The 10,896-nt window shown below is 38.6% G+C and overlaps 1 pseudogene; it reads left to right on the top strand.

The window, feature by feature from the left end:
- Nucleotides 1-1,609: 1,609 nt before the first annotated feature.
- On the top strand, nt 1,610-2,394 carry LOC125190783 (receptor-like protein Cf-9 homolog; annotated as a pseudogene).
- The last annotated feature ends 8,502 nt before the right edge of the window (nt 2,395-10,896 follow it).

Genomic DNA, 10,896 nt, shown 5'->3' with positions numbered 1-10,896 from the left:
ATATATGTTTGCAACTCTTGTTCATTCTCCGATGTGGGATATGGTTTGCTCCCTTTCAATCCTCCCCTCAAACCAAGACCACCAGACCACAGACCACATGCCTATCCCATGTTACAGGTCACCATGTCACCACAGGTCTTGGTCGAGCTCGTCACATCGGAGAACTTGCAAGCGCAACCACCGAACCCCGAGCCACACACGCCCAGCCCTGAACCAGGGCTCTGATACCACCGTTGGGTCTCGGTGGCGCACACTCGAACTCCACATTAGTATGATATTGTCCGCTTTGGGCAAAGCCCTCACGGTTTTGCTCTTGGGGTACTCCCCAAAAGACCTCATACTAATGGAGTAGGGGTAGCCCATTTATACACTTGCAAGTCTTGTTCATTCTCCGATGTGGGATATGGTTTGCTCCCTTTCAGTAGGAAATGAAAAAGGTAGAGAGCTGAAGAGAGAATAAAGTAAGAGAGATTAAAGTAAATGAGAAGAAATATGTTCTTTTACTTAAAAGGGAAATGACTCTACTGTTATTGAACGTGCCAAAATTGCAAAATGACTCTCTTAAAGATGGTAATCGAGAGAGGCGTTGTATGAAGGATGAACCATGGTGGCTAACACTTTGTAGAGGATAGGAATTTGATTTGTATTTTCTGTTATATTGGTGAAGCCCCATTTTATGGGGGTGTTACAACATGGGAAATCCCTCTAATTCTAGATACTACCAAATACATTAATTGCTTATTCTAGATACTACCATATTCTTTATTGTAATACAGATTACCAATGTGTTGGTAATTGCTACTAGCCGTTTGAAGGCTCTTCTTGACACTCCCCCTCAAGTTGAGCAAGGGTATTTCCAATGTTCAACTTGGCCAATATTTTTTTGAAGTTCCTTGGACTCACAGCTTTGGTTAGGATATCTGCCAATTGTTCCTCATATCGAATAAATGGAAACTCGATAATTCCTCCTTCGAATTTCTCTTTAATGGAATGGCGATCGACGTCAACATGTTTGGTTCTGTAAATGGCAAAATAAGACTCTTATTGTTGGCGGAGGAAGTAATACCTTAGTGTGCATGTTTTACTGAATAGGCACTATTCCAAAAGAAATTGGAAACCTGAAACACCTCGTGCAGTTTTGGCTTCACGACAATAATTTAAATGGTATCATACTCTCTATCTCTCTCTCATATGTCAATATGTCATTCTTGATCCCTGTTCAAAATCAATTTTCAGGTCCAATACCTTCCACCAATGGAATATGTCAGAGCTGGATTATTAAGTACTCCCTCATAACAAACTAATTGGAGAGATTCCATCATCCATTTGTGACTTGAGATTACTGACACTCCTCCATTTAGCAGACAATCATTTGGAAGGACAAATTCCAAAGTGCTTGGGAAACTTCAATAGTTCATTGTTGGCTCTTAATTTGGGTGGAAACCAAATCAAAGCCCTTCAATCCACATTTGCAAAAGGTTGCAGTCTTCAGGCCCTTATTCTGTATGGCAATAAGTTGGAAGGAATAACACATTCCCTAATCAACTGCCAAAGCCTGGAAAGCATTGATTTTGGTGATAATGAAATACGAGGTGCATTTCCTTTCTAGATGGAAACACTCTCTCAACTTCGCGTCCTCATCTTGAGGTCTAACAAGTTGAATGGTACTATGTTGGAGGCTTCAAATACCGAGCATCCTTTTCCAAAGTTGCAAGTCTTGGATATATCAAGAAATGCATTTGTTGGCTCTTTACCATATAGATATTTCAAGAATTTTGAAGGTATGATAGATGCCAAGGATAATCTGACACGCGTTGAGAAGGATATTCTCCAAACATATTTAGACTTAGGTGTCACTTTGAAAGGTTTGGATCAGGAATTGAAAAGATTGTTGGATACGTTTACAATGATTGACTTATCTTCAAATAATTTTTCTGGGAATATTCCAGTTTCCATCGGCAATCTTAATTCTCTTAGATACTTGAATTTGTCAAGTAATACTCTCACGGGAGAGATTCCTGTGTCTCTTGGGAATATAAGTATTCTTGAGTCATTGGATTTGTCATGGAACAGATTGAGTGGAAAAATTCCAAGTGATCTGACAGGGTTGACATTTCTTTCGAAATTTTCTACTTTTCAAAAATGAGTCATATTGATGGTAAACCAATGCTTCCTCCAGAAGATGATGATGAAGACTCAGGATTTATAGATGGATTTGGTTGGCGAAGTGTGGTGATGGGGTATGGATGTGGATTTGTAGTTGGAATTGGAGTTGGTTACATGATTATAAGAAGCGGAAGGCCAAGATGGTTAGTGGAATTTTTCTTTGGCGTTGGATATAGTAATTGTAAGATGAAGAGAAGAAATAGAGCAAAAGCAACGAGAAGAAGGTGATTCAAGACAACATTGGGCTTTACATGTGTTTCATTTGGAACACTAGCATGTTGTGTGTATGATGTTTTGCAAATAATTCATCTTAAGCTATGCAATGTTGAATTTCTAAGTTAGGCTACTTTTGTTCATAAAATTGTAGAAGCAACCCTTGCATGCAATCTGCACAGATGCTAAAAAATCAAATATTTTAATGTTCAAAATTGTTTTCTAATTTAATCGTGTGTCTTAGACTTTGGACCAAAATATTACTCTGTTATTTTGTTTCTCTTAAACAGAAGTATCAGAAGTATTTGTTCAGAACTTGATGATGATTCAAATGTGCTGTGTCTTTCTAACAATATGTTAAGGTCTTTTCCCTTAACTGCGATCGGCGGCTATTTGCTCAGGGATCAAAACGGTTCCGGCGTCCTAGCGTAGGTTCGGCGGAAGTCTTAGTTTCGGGCTGTGCGCGGTTTCTCCGTCGGGCAGTGAGAAAACTAGGGTTTGTAGAATAATTCACAAGATGTGTGGGCAAATAATATTTTCATTCATAATTGAGAGTATGAACAAAAGCCCTATTTATAGACTAAGGACCCTGGGGTTGATTCAACCTCCTAATTTATCTCGGGATAGAATCAACAAAGAAAACCCGAAACAGAGCTTATAATTACGCTCGACACTTACTTAAATTTAAATAACAAAAATATTAATATCCAAAATAAATTATAGAAAATAAACAACTAAAAAAGGAAATTATTTAGGGACGAAGTCTCCCAACTTCTCGGGCGGACGCACGTTCCTCTTCGGCTTTGTAGCTGCAATGGACGTCTGATTCCTCAGGTCTTCATGATCATTGTTTCGCGACTCCGGCGGTGCTTCTCTGTCCTTGTCTACATTGGGTACTTGCTGTTGTGGGACCGTATCAACTCCCCCTTCGATAGCGACCTCCTTGCCCTCAAGGAGCACATTTGGAAATTGACGACGGATCACGTCCAATGGCTCCCACGGTGGCGAATCCGTCCCGTCAGAGCTATCCTACCAAAACATGCTTCCGCGGCTTGTTCTCATGCCAAAGCATCACTACAAAAAAATCGTTAATTAGTCACGGATATTTTCGTCACTAAACAGTGAAATTTCTTCACATAATTAGATTAGTGACAGATCCGTCAATAATAAACTTGTCAGTAAAAAGTTTTAGTGATAGAATTTCCGTCACTAAAGTTATTGTGACAGAAATCATAACTGATTGTTTCGCATTAGTGACGGAGTACTCTGTCACTAATTCTGTCACTAGTTGTTGAACTATTGAATTCCGTCACTATTTTGCATTTTTTGTAGTGAGAGAATAATATTTTCATTCACAATACTAGCAACTTCTATTAATATTTAATGTGGACTAATATGACTCACGTATTCTTGCCTTTAAATGCCCGTTTCACCTGACCAATAGAACCTATCAAAACATGAGTTTATCAGTGGTCCTCTGTTTGACCACTACTGCAAACACCACGATCACCATGTCTACATCTCTAATACGAATTGTTGCCTAGTCGCTCTCAACAACGACCGAAGATATGAGGGAAACGAAGCCAACACATACAAAAACTAAAGTTTCTAAATCATCTATTAAATAAAATATCAAAAAAATCATCATTCAAACTAACAACAAAGCCTAGACATAGAACAAATAGATAAATTCAATCTCAATTATGAAAGTATATCCAAATTCAACTTCTAATTCTAATAGGAAACAACTGCAAATAAATTCAATCCCCATAAAATTCAACTCAACACAAAATAACTAAAATTAAACCTAAAACTATAAAACAACCAAAACACAGCTCTCTTACGCGCAAACATTTCACACAAGGACGTCGGCCTTGGCAAGTGAAGTTCCCACTGGATCGGATCCTTGAAACCCGATTCACATATTGAGACGAAGTGATTCTCCGATAGCGATAAACCCTTAATCTTGACCAAAAGCCTCTCGAACTCGTTCTGATATTCCATCACCGTGTTGCGTTGCTGCAGCTTACAGAGTTTCCCAAAATGATTGTCATGATATGTTTGATCAAACCTCTCTTTCACTGCTTCCATGAACTCAGGCCATGATTTCAGCAATTTGTGTTTTTTTTTGGTAAATGATCCAATCCAGCGCCGGCTGCTCGAAGAGTAGTCTGACGAAGTGTTGACAATGCTCTTCCGACATCCGGTAATAGTAGACATACATGTCAACCTTGAAAGTCCATCCCCATGGATCGTCTCCGTTGAATTTCGAATGATCGATCCGAAGGTAGGAGCGCTGCTCCAATTGTTGGACTTTGAATTATCAGCATGAGCCATGACTGAACAATTATGATGAAGGAGAAGATTATGATCTAGAAAAATATGGAGTAATCTTTGTCATTGATGATATGAAGAACTCTTAGACTACACCAGAATTTGTCGGGCATTTCGGCAAACGGTTGGAGTGCCTCTTATGATGTCATGTGAAATATTATAAATCATGAAATATGATAAATAATGAAATATAAAGATCGATGAAAGCACATATGTTAAAAGGCAAACAGTTTGTTTTGTTTAAATAATTCAGTTGGGCCTATTTTGTTGAGAAGAAGAAAGAAGTTTTGGGCCTTTTTATTTTAGAAGTGATTGAGCCTCTTTGTACAAAGAGGTCTCCAAGAATAAATCTTCGGATTTAGTTATGAAACTCAAGAAATTAATCTCCTGAATAATTTATCCAAGTAATAAGACTTCTCGATTTATTTAATTAAACCTCTAACTAATATTGAATATTTGAGTGTTATGGAGAATCCAAGCCTTAAGTCGAGATCAACTTATATTCTCTGATTTAATTATCATGAACAATTGAAGTCCTAGCAAAATAAGAACATAATGCATAACCTCATTAGGATCATTGCATATCATTGTTTATGAATGTTCTTTAGCTAATTAGCTTTTAATATTCTTTTAAAAAGGAATTTTGTGAAGAGTTTAATCTTTAAAGTTGATCTTTGCTTAGAGATTTTGTTGAAGCAATAAAGATTTTTTTTTCTCGTAAATATTTTGTTTTATTTTGATTCCTATCTGCTTGCTCTTCCAATGATTGAGGAAATTGAAATCCGGCTTTTGGTGTAACAAGGCAAGAAATTAAATGACGAAAAGCTTCAAGATTAATTATTTTGGATTTTATTTTATTGTTGTTTTGATCTGTAGAATTGCCGGTGCAATAATTAAGAGATTACTCTTATCACATTGCTATTTAATTTCAGCAAAACTTTTTTCTTCAATTTTATTTGATTGGTCAAGCGATTAAACATATTTCACAATATTACTTAGAGCAAGAGAAATTGATACCAATGAGTTAGTGACCTCAAGTCAATTGATAGATAATTTCCATGATAATTATATAAATTTCAAATGTGTCATATTTTATGTCAAAATCCATCACCAATATACGTTAATATTTATGTCCAATTGTGTATTCAAAAAAGCGACTTTTCAGTGAAAAGATAAAAAAAGACTTACTTGAGATAACTATTAAGACACGTCGTGTTTTTATTAGCCATGGTTGAATTTGACAGTTTGAAGAAGATAAAACCAACCGGAGAGATGAAGGAGAAGATTAGAGTTTAGTAAAATTGTAGTGAGGGGTGTCCATGGAAATACTTAAACTATGAGGGACTTCATTTGCAATAATGGACAAGGAGAATAGATTGGTTGTAACGTTCATTGCTAACGTTTTGTAACTGATTTGGAGCTAACGGTTTAGCTCAATGAGATGTTACAAAAGAAGAGAGTGAGAGATCATCTGGATCTTCGTGAGGTCAGAGAGATTAGAGAAAGCCAAGTGTGTGGTGTTCCTTTTGTGATACGCTCTTTATAATTCAATAATGTATCTCCTACATACTATCTTGGAATAAAATCATTCAAGCCGTTTATGCCCGTGGATGTAGACATTTACGTCGAACCACGTAATTCTTTGTGTGTTGCTTCACATTCAATTCTTAACAAAAATGAAGAGTAATCTTTGTCATTATGATATGAATATCCGTGTGTTTATAGGAGGCAAGATATGTAAACCTAATAGAAAAAGTAAATATTATCGGAAAATATGGTTATTTAGAATATGATTTTGTAGTAGATTACTTTTTCCATAGTAGTAAAAATGAATCTATTCAACTGTATTTTATGATTTTATTGTTATATAGTTGTTAGGATTAGATTTGTTTTACATATTTATTAGGATTTGATCTATTTTTCCTCAATTTGTTATGATTTGTATCCTCATATATTATATATGTCAGAAACCCGAATTCTCCCCTAAGAAAGCCGATTTCTCCTATTTTCCTTCAAAGTCATGACTTTCTGCAACTATACTTAATTAATACTCCTTCCATTTTGACTTGACACGAAGATTTGAAGAAATTGTTTAACTTTGTAACGTAAAATTGAGAAATGAATTAATGGGACGTGAGCTCCACTTTTATATATTGGTTTTATAATAGGATGTGAGTTATTATTTGGTTGAAAAGTGTGATTCACATACGTAAAACATTTTTTCACCGACGGAAGAAATAATATATTTAAATGATCCATAAGTAGATAATACATCAGGATTAATCCTATTTCAATAACTCTAAAAGAAACAAAAATGAAATCAAATCCAAACATACGTACTTCGAATAAAATAGCAAACCAATGATTAGTTCAAATCTCAAATAAAGATAGCAAATGGAAACTATGACAAAAATGGAAAAAATGACTTGATACTTATCAAAATGTCTTCTTCCATAGTTGATATGGTATCACTTAGAAACATTCCTACTCCATTGGATTGTAAAAAATATGTCTTCCCTTCTCCCAAACGCCGCGTAATGTAACCAGCTTATCGTTATGCGTAAATTCCATCGTGTGGTCGTCATAGTTTCGATAAGTCTCACCCAAACTCTTCAGCCACGAAGCTCCTAAGACCACTTCAGCACCAGTAATGGGGAGCAAAAATAAATCAACAACAAACTCATGTCCTCCAAGTAATAACGTGGAGTAGAAACATTTTTCTTTACATAGGAATGTCGACTCATTGCCCACAGAAACACGGAAAGGATTGGTTGATATAACCATCAGCCCACATTTCTTGACAATTTCAGGTTGGATTAAATTATGTGTACTGCTGCCACTTATTAAGGTTTGGACATACACCCCCGAAATCGTACCTGTCACTTTCAACGCTTGGGGAGGGTCGAATCTCTGTGTCACGGCCTCCAAGAATTCAGGCCATGTTGTCAGCAAATTGTTATCGTGTTGGTGAAGGAGCCAATTGGACGCCCGGTGTTCAAACAGTAGTCCAGCTAAGCGTAGACGATCCTTTTCCGACGTTTCGAAATAGTCAAAATAGGACTGCACCTTGTAAATTCAGCCTGATGGGTCGTCTCCGTTGAATTTGGAAGGATCGATCCGAAGTTTGGCCTTCTTCTCTGTTGTTGGCCTTGTTAGAAAGGAAAATCAATTAAGGGGTGAGAAGATTGTGTAGATCACGGTAATTAGGAAATTAGTATAATTCCTGATTTTGTGACTAGGGTAAATCTTAGCATATATGGGTAATCCCTAGCCTATTTAAATAGGGTGTGTATATTGTGATTGAGAAGAAGTCGAATGAATACAAAAACACACTTTCAACATGGTACCAGAGCAAAGGCTCAGAACAAAATCATCATAGCCTGAGAATACTAAATCTCAGCCATGGCAGATCAAGGAGACAACAAGGAGGACAAACCCAACATCAACGATGATTCAAGATTAAGAATGAGTAAAAACGTTACTCTGGCAGTCAAGCTCAACGGATCCACTTACCCCCTTTGGCAGAAACTGATGAGAATAGCCAGTGGAGGCAGACGAGCACTCTGGCATCTCACAGGAATACCGGCGCCAACGGAACCAGGAGCGAAGGGCTATAAACGAATGGGAACGAGAAGCTTGTTCAAGTTTCTCACCGGATTGAACGAACGATACGATGCGATTAGGCGCGACATCCTCAAAGAGCATCCACTGCCCTCAGCCGAAATCGCGTACGGACGAGTGAAACGAGAGGCTACTCGGCTCAAAATCATGCCATCGGCAGCAAACTCGGACTCTCCGACTGTCGCAACCAACGAGGACTCATCATCGGGCGGAGTGGGGCTAGGATTCGTTGCCCGGAGTCAACCACCGCCACCGCGAGCCGCCGAACCCAATCGCAGAGGAGGAGGATTCAAACCAGACAAATCAAAATTGTGGTGCTCCCACTGTGGTAAACAAAAGCATACTAGAGAATCGTGCTTCCTCCTCGTTGATTTCCCTAAGTGGTGGGACGAGAATCAAAAGGCGAAGGCGAGGCTGGCCATCGGAATGGAGGAAGGCAGCGGCGGTGGAGGTGGCAAGGGCGTCGGGCTATTCCTACAGGGAGTGTGCAACCGGGATGCCACCAACACTCGTGGGAGAATAGGGGATGTCGAAGGTGGCGGAAGATCCGGCGAGACCACCGGAATCGGCGTAGCATCTTTTGCAGAAAGGAAAGGGGGCGGCGGGTCGATGGGAGGTAACGGATTAGGATTCTTGAATCCTAATCCCAAATTTCTTTTGCAGATTGATCCCTCAAATATTAACCTTGCAAAAAGAAAACCCCATCAACCAGAATATTTATATCATGCTCCCCATAATTCCAAATATATGCAGTTAGGACCCCAGCTCTCTAAAATTCGAAATTCAGCCCCTAAATTACATGAAAAGTCTTTTTGTACTCCAAACCGGTTTGCCCCCTTGCAACGTATCCCTATTGCATGTATAGCTCAAAGTAGAAACGACCCTAAGGAGAGTGGGTGGATTTTTTACTGTGGGGCTACTGATACTATGTCTTATGATAAAAAGGATTTCACTGATTTATGTGAGGGGTCAAAAAGTCAAATACAAACTGCAGATGGAGAGTTGACTGCTGTGAGTGGGAGTGGGACTATTGAAATTTCTCCTACCCTGAAACTCAAAAACTGCCTTTATGTGCCCAAATTATCTCATAAACTCATGTCCATAAGCCATGTGACGAAAGAATTAAACTGTACTTTACTGATGCATCCAAACTTTTGTGTATTACAGGATATCAGGACGAGGAGGATAATTGGGCGTGGCACTGAGCGTCAAGGCCTCTACTACGTAGATGAGATTGCTCAACAAGGTGGCACCGCGATGCTTGCTCACGGATCTGTGAATCGGGAAGCTTGGCTGTGGCATCGTAGATTGGGACATCCATCTTCGGGTTATTTAAAAATTCTTTTTCCAAAGTTTTCTCAGTTTAAAGATATTACTTGCGAGTCATGTGTGTTGGCAAAAAATCACATACAGTCTTTTCGATCAAATTATACTCGTGTTAAGGATATTTTCTCTTTAGTGCATGCTGACGTTTGGGGTCCGGCCCCTATTAGTGGTGATCATGGTTTCAAATATTTTTTGATTTTTGTGGATGATTGCACTAGATTGACATGGGTATATTTTTTGAAGAATAAATCTGATGTTTTTGAAAAATTTACTCAGTTCTTTACTATGATCCAAACACAATTTCAAACAACAGTCAAAACCCTTAGGTCTGACAATGGCAGGGAATTCGTTAACAAAAATATGTCAGAATTTTTTAAGGAGAAGGGTTTAATTCATCAAACCTCGTGCCCCTACACGCCCGAACAGAATGGTGTAGCCGAAAGGAAGAATCAGATAATCCTAGAAGTTACACGGGCCCTTTTCTTTGACTCAAATGTGCCTAAATTCCTCTGGCCTGAAGCAGTTGCTACTGCTGTCTAACTGATTAATAGACTGCCTATTAAAATACTAGGTATGGAAACACCTTTGCAAACTCTCTCATCCCTAACTGATATTCCTACACCTCTCGCACTTCCGCTTAAAATCTTTGGTTGCTCGGTTTATGTGCATGTGCCAAAACATGAAAGGAACAAATTTTCTGCATGTGCAATAAAATGTGTTTTTTTGGGGTATGGGATAAATCAGAAAGGGTATCGATGCTATGACCCGGGGTCTCGAAAAATTATAACAACCATGAATTGTAATTTTTTGGAGAGTGAATATTTTTATCACACCCAAACTCGGGGTCAGGGGGAGAGTTATAATCTTCAGGGGGAATGTGAAATAATTAGACCCCTTAATTTGCGTGTGCCACAATCAAGCAACTCAATCGTGGAACTAACAGAACAAGCTAGTGTCATCGCCGAGCCAGTCACATCTGCTGTGGAGCCTCCTCAATCGTCTACGTCTGATTCTAGTCCTCCTCCAGTGATATCCGAGGTAATTCTTGAACCAAGCTTAGAAAGTACAGTTATTTCCTCTAACAATTCTGGTGTAGATGAGGGCGAGAATGCAACCACTGATGGTGATACAGGCCGCTCTATACTTCCTTTTAGAAGTACTCGGGGAATCCCAGCAAAGAGATATAGTCCTGAAAGGACCAGCAAAGACAGATATTCTATGGCGAATCTGGCAAAG

Source organism: Salvia hispanica, chromosome 2 (genome assembly GCF_029641045.1).
Source record: "Salvia hispanica isolate PSC_SH4W2 chromosome 2, Shi_PSC_v1, whole genome shotgun sequence".
NCBI classification, from domain to species: domain Eukaryota; kingdom Viridiplantae; phylum Streptophyta; class Magnoliopsida; order Lamiales; family Lamiaceae; genus Salvia; species Salvia hispanica.
This window is presented reverse-complemented; position numbering and strand designations above follow the sequence as displayed.